We start from the raw sequence: 13,501 nt of genomic DNA, 5'->3' as shown, positions 1-13,501 counted from the left end.
GGCCAAATGTTCCTTTAACTTAGCGAACAGGTGATAGTCACTGGGCGCCAAGTTAGGACTATAGGGTGGGTGGGTGATTATGTTTCACTGAAACTGTTGCAGGAGAGCAACGGTTTGCCGAGCGATGAATGGGCGAGCGTTGCCATGGAGAATGTGTACGCCCTTGCTCAACATTCCTCTTCTCTGGTTCTGAACTGCCCGTTTGAGTCTTTTCAGAGTCTCACAGTACCTGTCAGCGTTAATTGTGGTCCCAGCAATTCAGCTTCGACGACGAGGTGAAAGAAGAGGTACATAACTTTCTGAACAGCATGGCGGCGAGCTGGTATGACATGGGCATGCAAAAACTGTCACAGCGTCTACAAAAATGCATCGGCAGAAATGGTGATTATGTCGAAAAATAGCTAAATGTTGAAACTGTGAACTGATGTAAACCATTGTAGAAATAAACAGGTCTATGTACTTATAAAAAATAGGAGACCTTACTTTTGGGGACCGGCCGCGGTGGCCGACCGGTTCTAGGCGCTTCAGTCCGGAACCGCGCGACTGCTACGGTCGCAGGTTCGAATCCTGCCTCGGGCATGGATGTGTGTAATGTCCTTAGGTTAGTTGGGTTTAAGTAGTTCTAAGTTCTAGGGGATTGATGACCTCAGATGTTAAGTCCCATGGTGCTCAGAGCCATTTGAATCATTCTTTTTTTTTTTTTTTTTTTTTGAACTTTTGGGATTACCCTCGTATTTGTTCGGGGCGGGCGTCCCATGACGCTTGTTCAAGTTCATCGTTGATCCATTAACTCAGGGTTTTTTTATTTTTTATTTTTTTTTCAGGCGGCAGCTAACACACTGATCGAACACGCTGGGCTACCGTGCCGGCGCCATTTGATCACCACGAACTCTTGACATCAAACACCTACGCAAATATATATAAGCCACGTAATAGAAGCGTAAAACTTCTTTTGCCACAGTAGTGCACCTTACTTCGTGCCCATTATGTTGTTTTAATGGCCTACTAAAGGTGTACAATGTCTGAAGTAAATCTGTGATCCCAACTTCGAGGCCTGCCCTTAGGAGAGAACTGAGAACGTAACTGAAGTGAAAAAATTCAGTGCACCCTAGATACCTTTAGTTCACGCAGCAGTGCTAGTTTTGAATTGACGGACAACTGCGCACTTAAACCGAAGGTGTGCAGGCCCCTTTAGTGCCCAAAAAATAGCGTCAAAAATCCAACTGACTTCCAGATGACGGCAAGCAGCAGAAGGAAAATGGTCGTAGTGAATGAAAAATTAATGTGTCGAACGTATCTCGGGCCTAATCTGTGCTGTTCTGTTCACGCACCTGAATCTTCCACCAGGCAATTCGAAGCCGACCAGTAAAACACGGCCGAATAGAACAGGTCAGCAGACGTTGAAGATAATTACTCACGCTGTGCGAGAGACAACGGCCTGCCGATAGGAAGCGCGTTAATTTTCGCAGCGACAGAAAAATGGACGCGGCCCGCCGGCTGTCAGCGGATCCATCGCTCAGCGCGTTTTACTGAGGCGTGGGCGACGCGTCCGCAGAATACGCAGCCCGCTGACGGCCGTATATTAGCCGCAACTTATATTCCTCAATCACTTACACGCTCCTTAAAACGCGCCGTTGCTCCTGCCGGCCTGTGAGCAGCGCGAGGAGTCTGTTAGCGCAGACGCGCGCACATGCGGGAGAAGGAAAAACACGAGCCGCGCTTTCCATCACACTTAGCGGACTTTTATCTTGAGATGGGGGTGCGGAGAAAGAAAACCTAATTTACTATCCGTCCTGTTACATAAACCGCAAACTTTATGGCGCTAGAGTAAAATATCGAGCGTTCCAATAATGTGAACATCTCATTATCATTCAGCTGTCTGCACTGCCGTGTGGATAATTATTTGAGCTGTATTTGGATGGAAAGGCAATTACGTAGTAACAGCATCAGGTGTTCGCTTAAATTAGACATGAAGCTTCGGCAGGGAGTACTGTGATAATGTAAATTAAAGAGGAACCAGCCTTGTGTAATAAAATTTCATTTTTAGTTCAAGAATGTTATTAATTTTTTTCTTCTTTATGTTGAAAAAATATTAGTTGAATATGCGGCACTTTGATATTGTTTAAAAATTTGCTTAGAACATTGTTCACTTGAAATGGTATTTATCCATGCGTAAGGTATGTGTGCCTTCAAATGCTTCTAAATTACCTCCAGTTCGCTAGAAGTATGCAATTTGCACATATGCCTTGCGTCTAATGGTTCAATGGTTCAAATGGCTCTGAGCACTATGGGAAACATCTTAGGTCATCAGTCCCCTAGAACTTAGAACTACTTAAACTAACCTAAGGACATCACACACATCCATGCCCGAGGCAGGATTCGAACCTGCGACCGTAGCAGTCTCGCGGTTCCGGACTGCAGCGCCTAGAACCGCACGGCCACCGCGGCCGGCTTGCGTCTAATTACCAACTACCCGGAATGAGATTTTCACTCTGTAATGGAGTGTGCGCTGATATGAAACTTCCTGGCAGATTAAAACTGTGTGCCGGACCGAGACTCGAACTCGGGACCTTTGCCTTTCGCGGGCACGTGCTCTATCAACTGAGCTACCCAAGCACGACTCACGCCCCGTCCTCACAGCTTTACTTCTGCCAGTACCTCGTCTCCTACCTTCCAAACTTTACAGAAGTCTCCTGCAAACCTTGCAGAACTAGCACTCCTGAAAGAAAGGGTATTCATATCAGCGCACACTCCGCTGCAGAGTGAAAATCTAATTCTGGAAACATTCCCCAGGCTGTGGCTAAGCCATGGCTCCGCAACATCCTTTCTTTCAGGAGTGCTAGTTCTGCCAGGTGTGCAGAAGAGCTGTGGAGTTTGGAAGGTAGGAGACGAGGTACTGGCAGAAGTAAAGCTGTGAGGATGGGACGTGATCGTGCTTGGGTAGCTCAGTTGGTAGAGCACTTGCCCGCGAAAGGCAAAGGTACCGAGTTCGAGTCTCGGTCCGGCACACAGTTTTAATCTGCCAGGAAGTTTCGTACCAACTACCCGTTTGTATCCCCACTGCAACGTTCCGTAGTAAGTACATATGCGCACGCTTAATATATTCAACTGTGTATTCAAAACGTTTGAGGTAACAATGCACATTCAGTGTGTTCCTAGAGGAATGGTCAGTACTCAGGAATTTGACAGGAACGACCATTCGAAGCAAAAAAGTCAAACATTGGCTCTAAAAGTCATATCTTACGAGTTATGAGCACTTGTTCATCTTCGCTACTATGAAACGCATCTCTTCTACTGACAAATGACAAGTGCTCATAGTTCTTAAGGTATGCAATTTAGAGCCCATGTTTACCACACAATTTTTGTCTTATTTTGGTCCATATTACCTCCTCCCAAAATATAGAAAGCAAAGAGTTTGCAGCAAAAGAGGATTGTTTCACAGTATCGAAAACGAAAAGGTGCTCGTTAGTGCTTAAAATATGCATTTTACAGTCCGTGTTTGCCAGACTCTTTTCCTACGAACGATCGCTCCTGTCATATTTCTCTACATTGACCATTCCTTCTGAAGACCCTGTATAACGAGAACGAAATAGCGTGATCGAATTTCACTGGAAAAATTCCTCTATCTCTATCTCTCTCTCTCTCTCTCTCTCTCTCTCTCTCTCTCAGTTGCGGTCGTCGATACACGCGCTGGAAGACCTAAAAACTTGCATTGTAAACATAAACATCGAACCAAAAAGGACATGTTTGGGGCCTGAAACCGACATAAAAAAGCGCTTGCGTGCCGAAGTGGTTATTTAGAATGCACATGTTGTTTGTAAAACACTGTCCTGACGAGGCACACTGATCATAGCAAGAGAAAGTGCTTTCCAGTGTAACATACTGCAGGAATGGACATGTTGCTGATCAATACATTGTATTGTATTTTATTGTATATTAACCGGGGGCCTAGAAACGACGGAGAGCCTCCGCCCCCGCCGCAGCCGCAGTGGTCCACAACCCCATGACGACTACAGCAGTCCACGTCACCCCTCCGCCGCCCCACAGCGAACCCTGGGTTATTGTGCGGTTCGCCCCCGGTGGACCCCCCATGGAACGTCTCACACCAGACGAGTCTAACCCGTATGTTTGCGTGGTAGAGTAATGGTGGTGTACGCGTACGTGGAGAACTTGTTTGCGCAGCAATCGCCGACGTAGTGTAGATAAGGCGGAATAAGGCGGAATAAGGGGAACCAGCCCGCATTCGCCGAGGCAGATGGAAAACCGCCTAAAAACCATCCACAGACTGGCCGGCTCACCGGACCTCGACACAAATCCACCGGGCGGATTCGTGCCGGGGACCAGGCGCACCTTCCCGCCCGCAAAGCCGTGCGTTAGACCGCACGGCCAACCGGGCGGGCCGATCAATACATTACTGTAATAGGAAACGTTAGCTTGATAACGTAAACCAGTTATGGCGTTGAAATAACCCATTTTTGTATTCGTGGCTGGTTACGTTACTCATCAATACGACCTGAAACCACTGATCATTACGGAGTCTTTCGGTCGCTATCCTTAAATTGCACGCTGTTTCGTCGGTAGTTTATCAATGTCCGCAAAATTTCCTCTCGTTAGCGCATCTATATCTACGTACATAATCCGCAAGCCACGGTGTGGTCTACGGCAGAGAGTACCATGTAACACTGCTAGTTACTTCCTTGCCTATTGCACACGCAGATGGAGAGAGAGCCTTATTTTCTCTTGTTTTGTTTACCATGTACAGAGGGCGGAGAAAAATTTGATAACACCACAAAAACAAAATAGTTCCGTGTCTAGTACGGTGTAGGAAAACCATTCGCATTTAAAACGGTTTCCACTCGTCTAGGAATGAATAAATGCAGGAGTTGTATCGTTTTCAAGGGAATCTTATACCATTCTTTCTGCTAAACAGTAGCAAGTGGAGGTAACGATGATGAAGGTGGCTGGCCTTCTGTAAAAGTACACCACGAAGGCTCAATAATATTGAGAACTGGTGATTGTGGTAGCCAGGAGAGATGCGACGATTCATCCGCGAGCTCACAAACCCAAATGTGGACGATGCGAGCTGTGTGAACAGGGTTTTTTTGTTGTCTTGGAACACAGCATCACCATTTGGGAACAAACATTGTACCACGGGACGGACCTGATCAGCCAAATTGGTCACATAATCCATGGCAGTATTGAAACCTTGCAGAGTAACCATGGTGCCCTTGGAATATTACGATGTGGCTGCCCGAATCATCACCGAATTCGCGCCATGTTTAACTCTTGGGACATGAACTCGGCCAGAAGTTGGAAACAGTGTGAAGCAAGATTCACCGGATGAAATGAGAGTCTTCCTTCGTTCCACAGTCCAGATTTTATGGCTACAGCACCATGTTTCCCGGTGACGAGCATTTGCACCACTGATGACGAAGTACTGAAATTCCAGCTCGCCCTGCAGTTAACTGCTTCTTAAGTTCCCTTCGGCGTTAAGACCCCCCACACACGCTACTGCATGCTTGACAATCACGCTTGCGCAAGCGTGATTGCTCAAGTGTGCACAAATTCCTCGCGCCTCCACACGACTCAAGCACGCACGTACAAGCATCAGTCTGTTTACATTGGAAAATGTCGAGCACAGACGACGATGCGCTTGCCGTTGCAGCCTTTTCGTTTGTTTTACGGAAAAAAACAAAAGAGGAAACGCGATATGTGGAGTAAAGGGTGGCTTAAAAGACGAAAATCGTATTCTAATACAAATTTACGGAGTGAATTGAAGATATATCGTCGTGATTGGCATAATTACCTCAGGATGAATGAGGAAACGTGTTTGAATCTTTTGTCCCTCGTGACGTCTTATGGCTTAACAACAGAGGATTCTAATATGCTACCATTGCAAAGGTCTACTACAGGAAACATTCTACTTGATGGTAAACTGTGAGAGAGGAATTTATGAACTACTTTGTGAATGAAGGGCAAGTTCTTTGGCAACATAATTTTGTGCATTAGCAGTAAAGAAAAATTGTAAAAGGAAACAATGTGTATTCCAGTATGGTATAAACAAATAAAAGCATAGGCATATATCTTAATTGTAACAGTGCTACTGTAACTAAATACCACTACCAACCTATCTCACTTACCTCTATTCCTTGTAAATTACTCGAAGAGCATCATGGTGTCTACTGTTCATTTAAAAAGCTGAAAAGATCAATGTACCACAGAACAGGTCTGTAAACTTCGTCTTCTGCAGCTCCTGATTTGTAAGTGCTGTCACGTTTCCTTTTTTCTCGTCTGTAATCCGTTCGTAATGTATTCATTTTCGTAATAACAGTATCTTTAGTTGCTGATGGCTCTATTTCTTTGTACTTTGTGAGAAGCATCTCATATGCCGCGTCTCTTTTCATTTTATCGTGATATTCTTTACTTTTAATATTGCGTAAACATAGGTGTCTTTCCTAGCACCTAATAAATTCCTCCAACACTCCCCGGTCTGACATCGGAACGAAGAAGGGAACGACACAAAATCTAAATAAACGAGCCCTCTCCACAGTCTGTGTCCGAATGACAGATATGTGCTTGTTCAAGCACACACGAGCAAGCATGGACGCGCTTGGAGGCTTGCACAAGCACGCATAACCGAAATTCGGTCAAGCGTCAAGCTGCTTGTGCAAGCCTGATGCTTGCGCTAATTTACCCTACACACAGCCAAGCACGCTTGCGCAAGCGTGATTGTCAAGTATGCAGTAACGTGTGTGGGGGCCTTTAGGACGCTGCTTCCAGGATTGGGAGAGCGTGCTGGTCCAAGATCGAATCCGGCCAGCGGATTAACGACGACGATCAATATGCCGGCTAACCTAGATGTCTGTTTTAGTCTGTTTCCCACATCCCGCCCGAGTTACACGATTCACAAATGTTTAGAAAACGTTCTCACGCCTTCACAGGGGATTAGACGCAGACACAAGGAGGACATGAAGTCCGTACCGTGGGGAGATGGTTTTCGGTAGGAAGGGCATTTGATCTTCCTGTACAGTTAACATTGCCAAATCCTCACTAACAAGCCGACCCCGTTAAAATACGGGATAAGAGCTAGGAAAAAAGGAATTCGGTTTTATCTATCCACAACTCCCTACACAGGATTATACCTCTACTATCGGATGAATTCACAGAAAGCATTTACGTTACGAGAAGTTCAATCAGTCCACCGGGCTATGGAAAAGTAGTCATCTGAAACCATGACAAACACAGCTATTTATGCATCCAATAGATGCTGCAAAACAAGTCTGAGCTGTACAAATACAGGCCTTTTCATTCCAGACTGAATTCCATTTTGAAACGCTCAATTTAATTAAGAAAAATAACAGTTTCGTATATTGCATGTTATTATCGATCGATTTACCACTGTAAAGCGAACACGACTGTCTTTATAAAACGGGGGAGGGAAGTGAAGTCATCCGTGTGTAATCCGTATCGTTCGATTTTTAGCGACGTTGGAAACAGTCCGAGGAAATGAGTCACTCGCGTTTCGAACGACTGATGTGATGAAAGATGGAGCATCTCCGCTTTAGATGACAAGAAATCGGTTGGCCTTACGTAAGGATCCAATGGCGGGATTGCGTGAAAGGTTATGACAGGCTTAAACAAGGTCTCCGCCAACAGAATTGTGGCCGCTAGTGAGTAGCCCGAGGTCGTGAATCACCGATGTGGCTCGTCATGAGGGAAGAATGCTCCCCTGCGCTCTCCAGGTATTTCACGCATCGACGGTACCTTACGTCTCGCTTCCGAGCAACCAGTCGTTTGAAACAACAACAACAACATGCCAACAGTGAGACGGCCTACCACACCCAAGCGACTGCACGGAATGAGCTACACATGCAGTGAGGTGGCTGTGGTACAAAAGGACTATCTGCCTCATTTGTTGCAGGGCGACGGGGAAGCATTAAGTTCTAAAGCTCCTTCTTGAAAGAGTAAAATTTTGCACCGGACGAAAACTCAAATCCGTAACGTTGCAGCGAGCAAGGTAGTGCACTGGCTAGTACAGTGGACCCGCATTCGTAAAGACGACGGTTCAAATCCGCGTGTGGTCATCCTGATTTAGGTTTTCATTGATACCCTAAATCGTTTACGACAAATTTCGGGATGTTTTCTTTAAAAAGGGCACGGCCGATTTCCTTCCCCATCCTCCTTCAGCCCGAGCTCATGCTCCGTCTCTAACGACCTCGTTGTAGATGGGATGACAACTGCTGATCTTCCTTCCTTCCTTCCGAAACCTTGCCTAAGCGGACATTGCTGCTACTGACTGGACTTTACAGAGAAGACCGTCTTCACGCCCCTGACCTACGTGCGGAAAGATTCTACCACGGTTGTGATCAAAACATGGGCCAGCAATACTGGTAGTAGTAGATTTTTGCTATAGCGATCACTTCAGTCCTCATATGCCTGAAGATGGCGTTTTAAAACGCTGAAACTGGTTACCAAGTAAAATAAGGTTGGAAACTAGACGGCTGAAAGGTGTTTAATTCGACATTCTGTATCGAACAGCCGAGTCCCGCAACCATCTCTAAAAAGATGGACATACAAATCACTTCATATAACAGAATCACCAATCTACTGGCATAAACACGGCAGTAAGCAGTAATGATAATTTGTAGGCAGCTAATGCCCAACTACTAAAATCCAAAAAAGATCCACTACAGAAACTAAAAGCAAAATATACGCCACTTTTCTCACTTGTGCAAATTATTTTTTGAGTTTATATAATTTACATCCAGAATTTCCGATAAAGAATTTGTCTACTTGTGGTTTCCAATAAACTTACAGTTTCAGTCCATAGATTCCGAACTATAACCCGATTACGACATTTTTCATCCTCAAGATGCCACGGAGTCACACTTTCTTGGACTAAATTTATCAGTTTCTCAAAGTCCTAATTGTATGTCTGAGAATGTCGGTGGATTTGACCGAAGAAAACAAACTGATATGAATCTCATGAATCTCACCGATCGTCGTCCGAAGTTTGTACGTTTGGACGACAAGTTCAGCTGCAGTGTGACCGCGCTAGTGGTGGCGTACTTGTTTGAAAAGATCGACGCTTTTCGGACACTGTCGGTCGTCGTCGGAATCCACCGTGGCCGCAGCATTTCAGCGTGATTCATCATTCGAAGTCAGTCTTTTGCAGTCGTCCACTGTCCAGAATCGCAGTTCTTTACATCCCCTCAAGTATCAGAGTCCTCCTGCTTAGCTGGGTGGTTACGTGCTTGCCTCCCGTTCAGCGGGCCAGGGTTCGATTCCCGGCCGGGTTGGAGATTTTCTCCGCTCGTGGACTGGGTGTTGCGTTGTCCTAATCATCATTTCATCCTCATCACCGGCACGCAAGTTTCCCAATTTGGCGTCAACTGAAATAAGACTCGCACTCAGCGGCCGAACTTCCCCGGATGGGGCCTCTCGGCCATCAATGCCATACGCTCCTTTCATTTCATTTCAAGTATCACTTAGCAGTGACTACAGATACGTGTGCCTTATGAGGAGCTGCTCGACCACTGCATAATTTTTTTTAACTCCCTACTAGTCATTGGTAGCATTTTGGAAGACAGGAGTGATTTCGAAATTAGAATTGTATTAATACCTTCAGGTGCTAACGGGCGTTGATATATATCAACGGGAACAGGTGAAAATGTATGCTCCGAACGGGACTCGAACCCGGGATCTCCTGCTTACATGCATCCATCTGAGCCACCAGGGCACAGAGGATAGCGCGACTGCCGGGAATATCTCGCGCACGCCTCCCGCGAGACCCACATTCTCACCTTGTATGTCCACACACTACATTCGTAGTGTCGCACCCCAACATAATCATTACTCGTGGAGGCCATTCTTACCACGACCCGTAAGAGTTCGGGGAATATATATATATTACAGAAGAAGAAGGTCATGGCCGGTGTTGCCGGAACTATATACTTATATGGATATGGTGTCTGTTCTTTCGGACATGTCCGTAAGAACAGCCACCATATCCATATAAGTAACGAGTGATTTCTTCCCCTGATTTCATGTGATTTTTTACACCCACCCTCTGCAGTATCAGAAGGTCTCTGTCCATTAGTACATGAGGTCTGTTTTACTATAACGGTAGTTGTTCAGTAGTCCACATTCGAAATCGCTGTGCTCTCCTGACCGACACATTCTGCAATTACTGCTTGTCCACTGACAACGAAGTACTCCGCTTCCCTCTTCGTGGTATGCAGTGGTCAATTTCGCATTGCACTAAGGTGACAAAAGTCATCAGATACGTGAACAGATGGCGGTAGTACGCCATACACAACGAATAAAACGGCAATGCATTGGCGGAGCTGTTTTTTCCACTCAGGTGTTCCATCTGAAAGGATTCCGACGTGATTATGACCGCACGACGGGAATTGACAGACTCGGAACGCGGAATGGTAGTTGGAGTTAGACGCATGGGAGATTCCATTTCGGAAATCGTTTGGGAATTCATTGTTCCGGGATCCTCAGTGTCAAAGTGAGACCGGAATACCAAACTTCAGGCACTACCTCTCACAACGGACAACGCAGCGGCCGACGGCCTTCACTTAACGACCGAGAGCAGCGGCGTTTGTGTAGACTTGTCAGTGCTAACAGATAAGCGACACTGCGTAAAATAACCGAAAAAAATCAATGCGGCAGCGCACGACAAACGCGAGTGCCTTTGCTGAGAGCGGGACATCGCCTGCAGCGTCTCTCCTGGGCTCGCAACAATGTCTCTTGGGCCGTAAACGATTGGGAAACCGTGGTCTCGTCAGATGAGTCACGATTTCTGTTGGTAAGGACTGATGGTAGGGTTCGAGTGTGTCGCAGACCCCACTAAGCGATGGGCCCAAGTTGTCAACAAAGGGCTGTGTGCAAGCTGGTGGTGGCTCCATAATTGTGTTTATATGGACTGGTCTGGTCCAACTGAGCCGATCATTGACTGGAAATGGTTATGTTTGGCTACTTGGACACCATCTGCTGCCGTTCATGGACTCCATGTTCCCAAACAACGTTGGAATAATTGTGGATGACACTGCGCCATGTCAACGGACCATATCTGGACAATTCGAGTGAATGATCTGGCTACCCATCGAACATTTATGGGATATAATCGAGATGTCAGTTAGTGCACAAAATCCTGTGCAGACAACACTTTCGCCATTATGGATGGCTATAAAGGCAGTGAGGCTCAATATTTCTGCAGAGGGCTTCCAACGATTTGTTGAGTACACGTCACGTCGAATTGCTGCACTGCTCTGGACAAAAGGATGTCCGACTTGGTATTAGGAGGTATCCCAAGAGTTTTGTCACCTCAGTGTACATAGGAGTGTCATAACACACATAAAAAAAAGTATTGCACCATCCCGGATCCCAGAACTCCAGAAGATAGACGTTGATTGTGGATATTGTATCACAGGTGCAGTCCGTTTGACTGTTCAGGGATGTTACTAAACCCGCCCAAAGATTTATACAACCATGCATGAGCAGCACCTGTTAAACGGAGGGGTCCGACCGACGATCAGTTACAGTCACTCCACCAGCAAGGAGGTACACGGCTCGTGTTGTCTGTAGTTCAGCGGTGCCTAGACGGTCAATACCGCGGTTCGATCACGTCCGCATTGTTACTTTGTGCTAGGAAGGGTTCTCAACAAGGGAAGTGTCCAGGCGTCTCGGAATGAACCACAGCGATGTTGTTCGGACATGGAGGAGATACAGAGAGACAGCAACTGTTGATGACATGCCTCGCTCAGGCCGCCCAATGGCTACTACTGCAGTGAATGACCGGTAGCCATAGATTATGGCTCGGAGGAACCCTGAGAGCAACGGCACCATGTTGAATAATGATTTTCGTGCAGTCGCAGGACGTCGCGTTACGACTCAAACTGTGCGCAATAGACTGCACGATACGCAACTTCGCTCCCGACGTCCATGGCGAGGTTCTTTGCAACCGCAACACCATGCAGCGCGGTACAGATGGGCCCAACAACATGCCGAATGGACTGCTCAGGATTGGCACCACGCTCTCTTCACTGATGACTGTCGCACATACCTTTAACCAGCCAATCGGCGGAGCCTTGTTTGGAAGGAACCCAGTCAGGCTGAACGCCTTAGACACAGTGTCCAGCGAGTGCAGCAAGGTGGAGGTTCCCTGCTGTTTTGGGGTGACATTATGTGGGGCGGACGGACGCCGCTGATGGTCACGGAAAGCGCCGTAACGGCTGTACGATACGTGAATGGCATGCTCCGACCGATAGTGTAAGCATATAGGCAGCACAATGGGGAGGCATTCATCTTCATGGACGACAATTCACGCCCTCATCGTGCACATATTGTGAATGACTTTCCTACCTCGACTACAGTGGCCAGCATGTTCTCCAGACATGAACCCTATCGAACATGCCTGTGATAGATTGAAAAGGGCTGTTTATGGACGACGTGACCCATCAACCACTCTGAGGGATCTACCCCGAATTGTCGTTCAGGAGTGAGTCAATCTGGACCAACAGTGCGTTGATGAATTTGTGGATTGTATGCCACGACGAATACAGGCATGCATCAATGCAAGAGGACCTGCTACTGGGTATTAGAGGTACCGGTGTATACAGCAACCTTGACCACCACCTCTGAAGGTCTCGCTGTATGCTGGTGCAACATGCAATGTGTGGTTTTCATGAGGAACAAAAGGGGCAGAAATTATGTTTATGTTGGTCTCTATTCCAATTTTCTGTACAGGTTCCGTAACACTTTTGGTATGTGTACTTTTGATGAGAGAGTGGATTTTACACCAGTGAATTTGGGTGCTTGCTGAACGTTGACTGCGCCGCAGTGTCTGAAGACGTCGGCTTCCCCCAGGCCAGGCGCGTTAGGGGTAATGGCGAAACGACCTGGTGGTGCTGTAAAGGTCTACAGAGCGAGTAGGTGGGAGGGAGGGGGGAGGAGGGGGCAGCAGCAGGCAGGTGCGCCGATAATTGGGCTCGCAGATGCAGCGGCTGACCTGCTTCCCACAGACGCGCCATATGGCGAGGCTAGAAGAGCATGGCGGGCCAGGGCAGAGCCCAACGGGTTGATTGGGGCGGCTTCCTTACCTCGCCCGTTAACCGGCCGGCCAGAATTTGCCTACCGGCCCCGCCAATTAACTGGCGCCGAGCCAGGAATGCCGGATAAGGGAAAGAGTTCCCGGGACGGGACGAGGGCAGCAGCTGCTTTCGCCTCCGCCGTTAACTGTTCCGAGCGCAGACCTCGCGGACGCGACGCAGTCTGCTCGCTGCCCCTCAAGCGCGTGGCGTCCCCACTAGCTTTCTGCGCCTAGGGTCGGAGTTCCCATTACGCATTTTCTTAATTCGGAGGCGGGGCCGACGGGCGGACGGGAGGCACACGTGAAAGCACCCATCTCGCCAGCTCTCCCGCGCTCTCTCCCTTTTTGTGATGGGTCGAGGATGGGGCACCTGCTACCCGATGAGAGAGGTTGAGTAAATAT

The sequence above is a fragment of the Schistocerca americana genome, chromosome 3 (assembly GCF_021461395.2).
Source record: "Schistocerca americana isolate TAMUIC-IGC-003095 chromosome 3, iqSchAmer2.1, whole genome shotgun sequence".
Lineage (NCBI taxonomy): Eukaryota > Metazoa > Arthropoda > Insecta > Orthoptera > Acrididae > Schistocerca > Schistocerca americana.
This window is presented reverse-complemented; position numbering follows the sequence as displayed.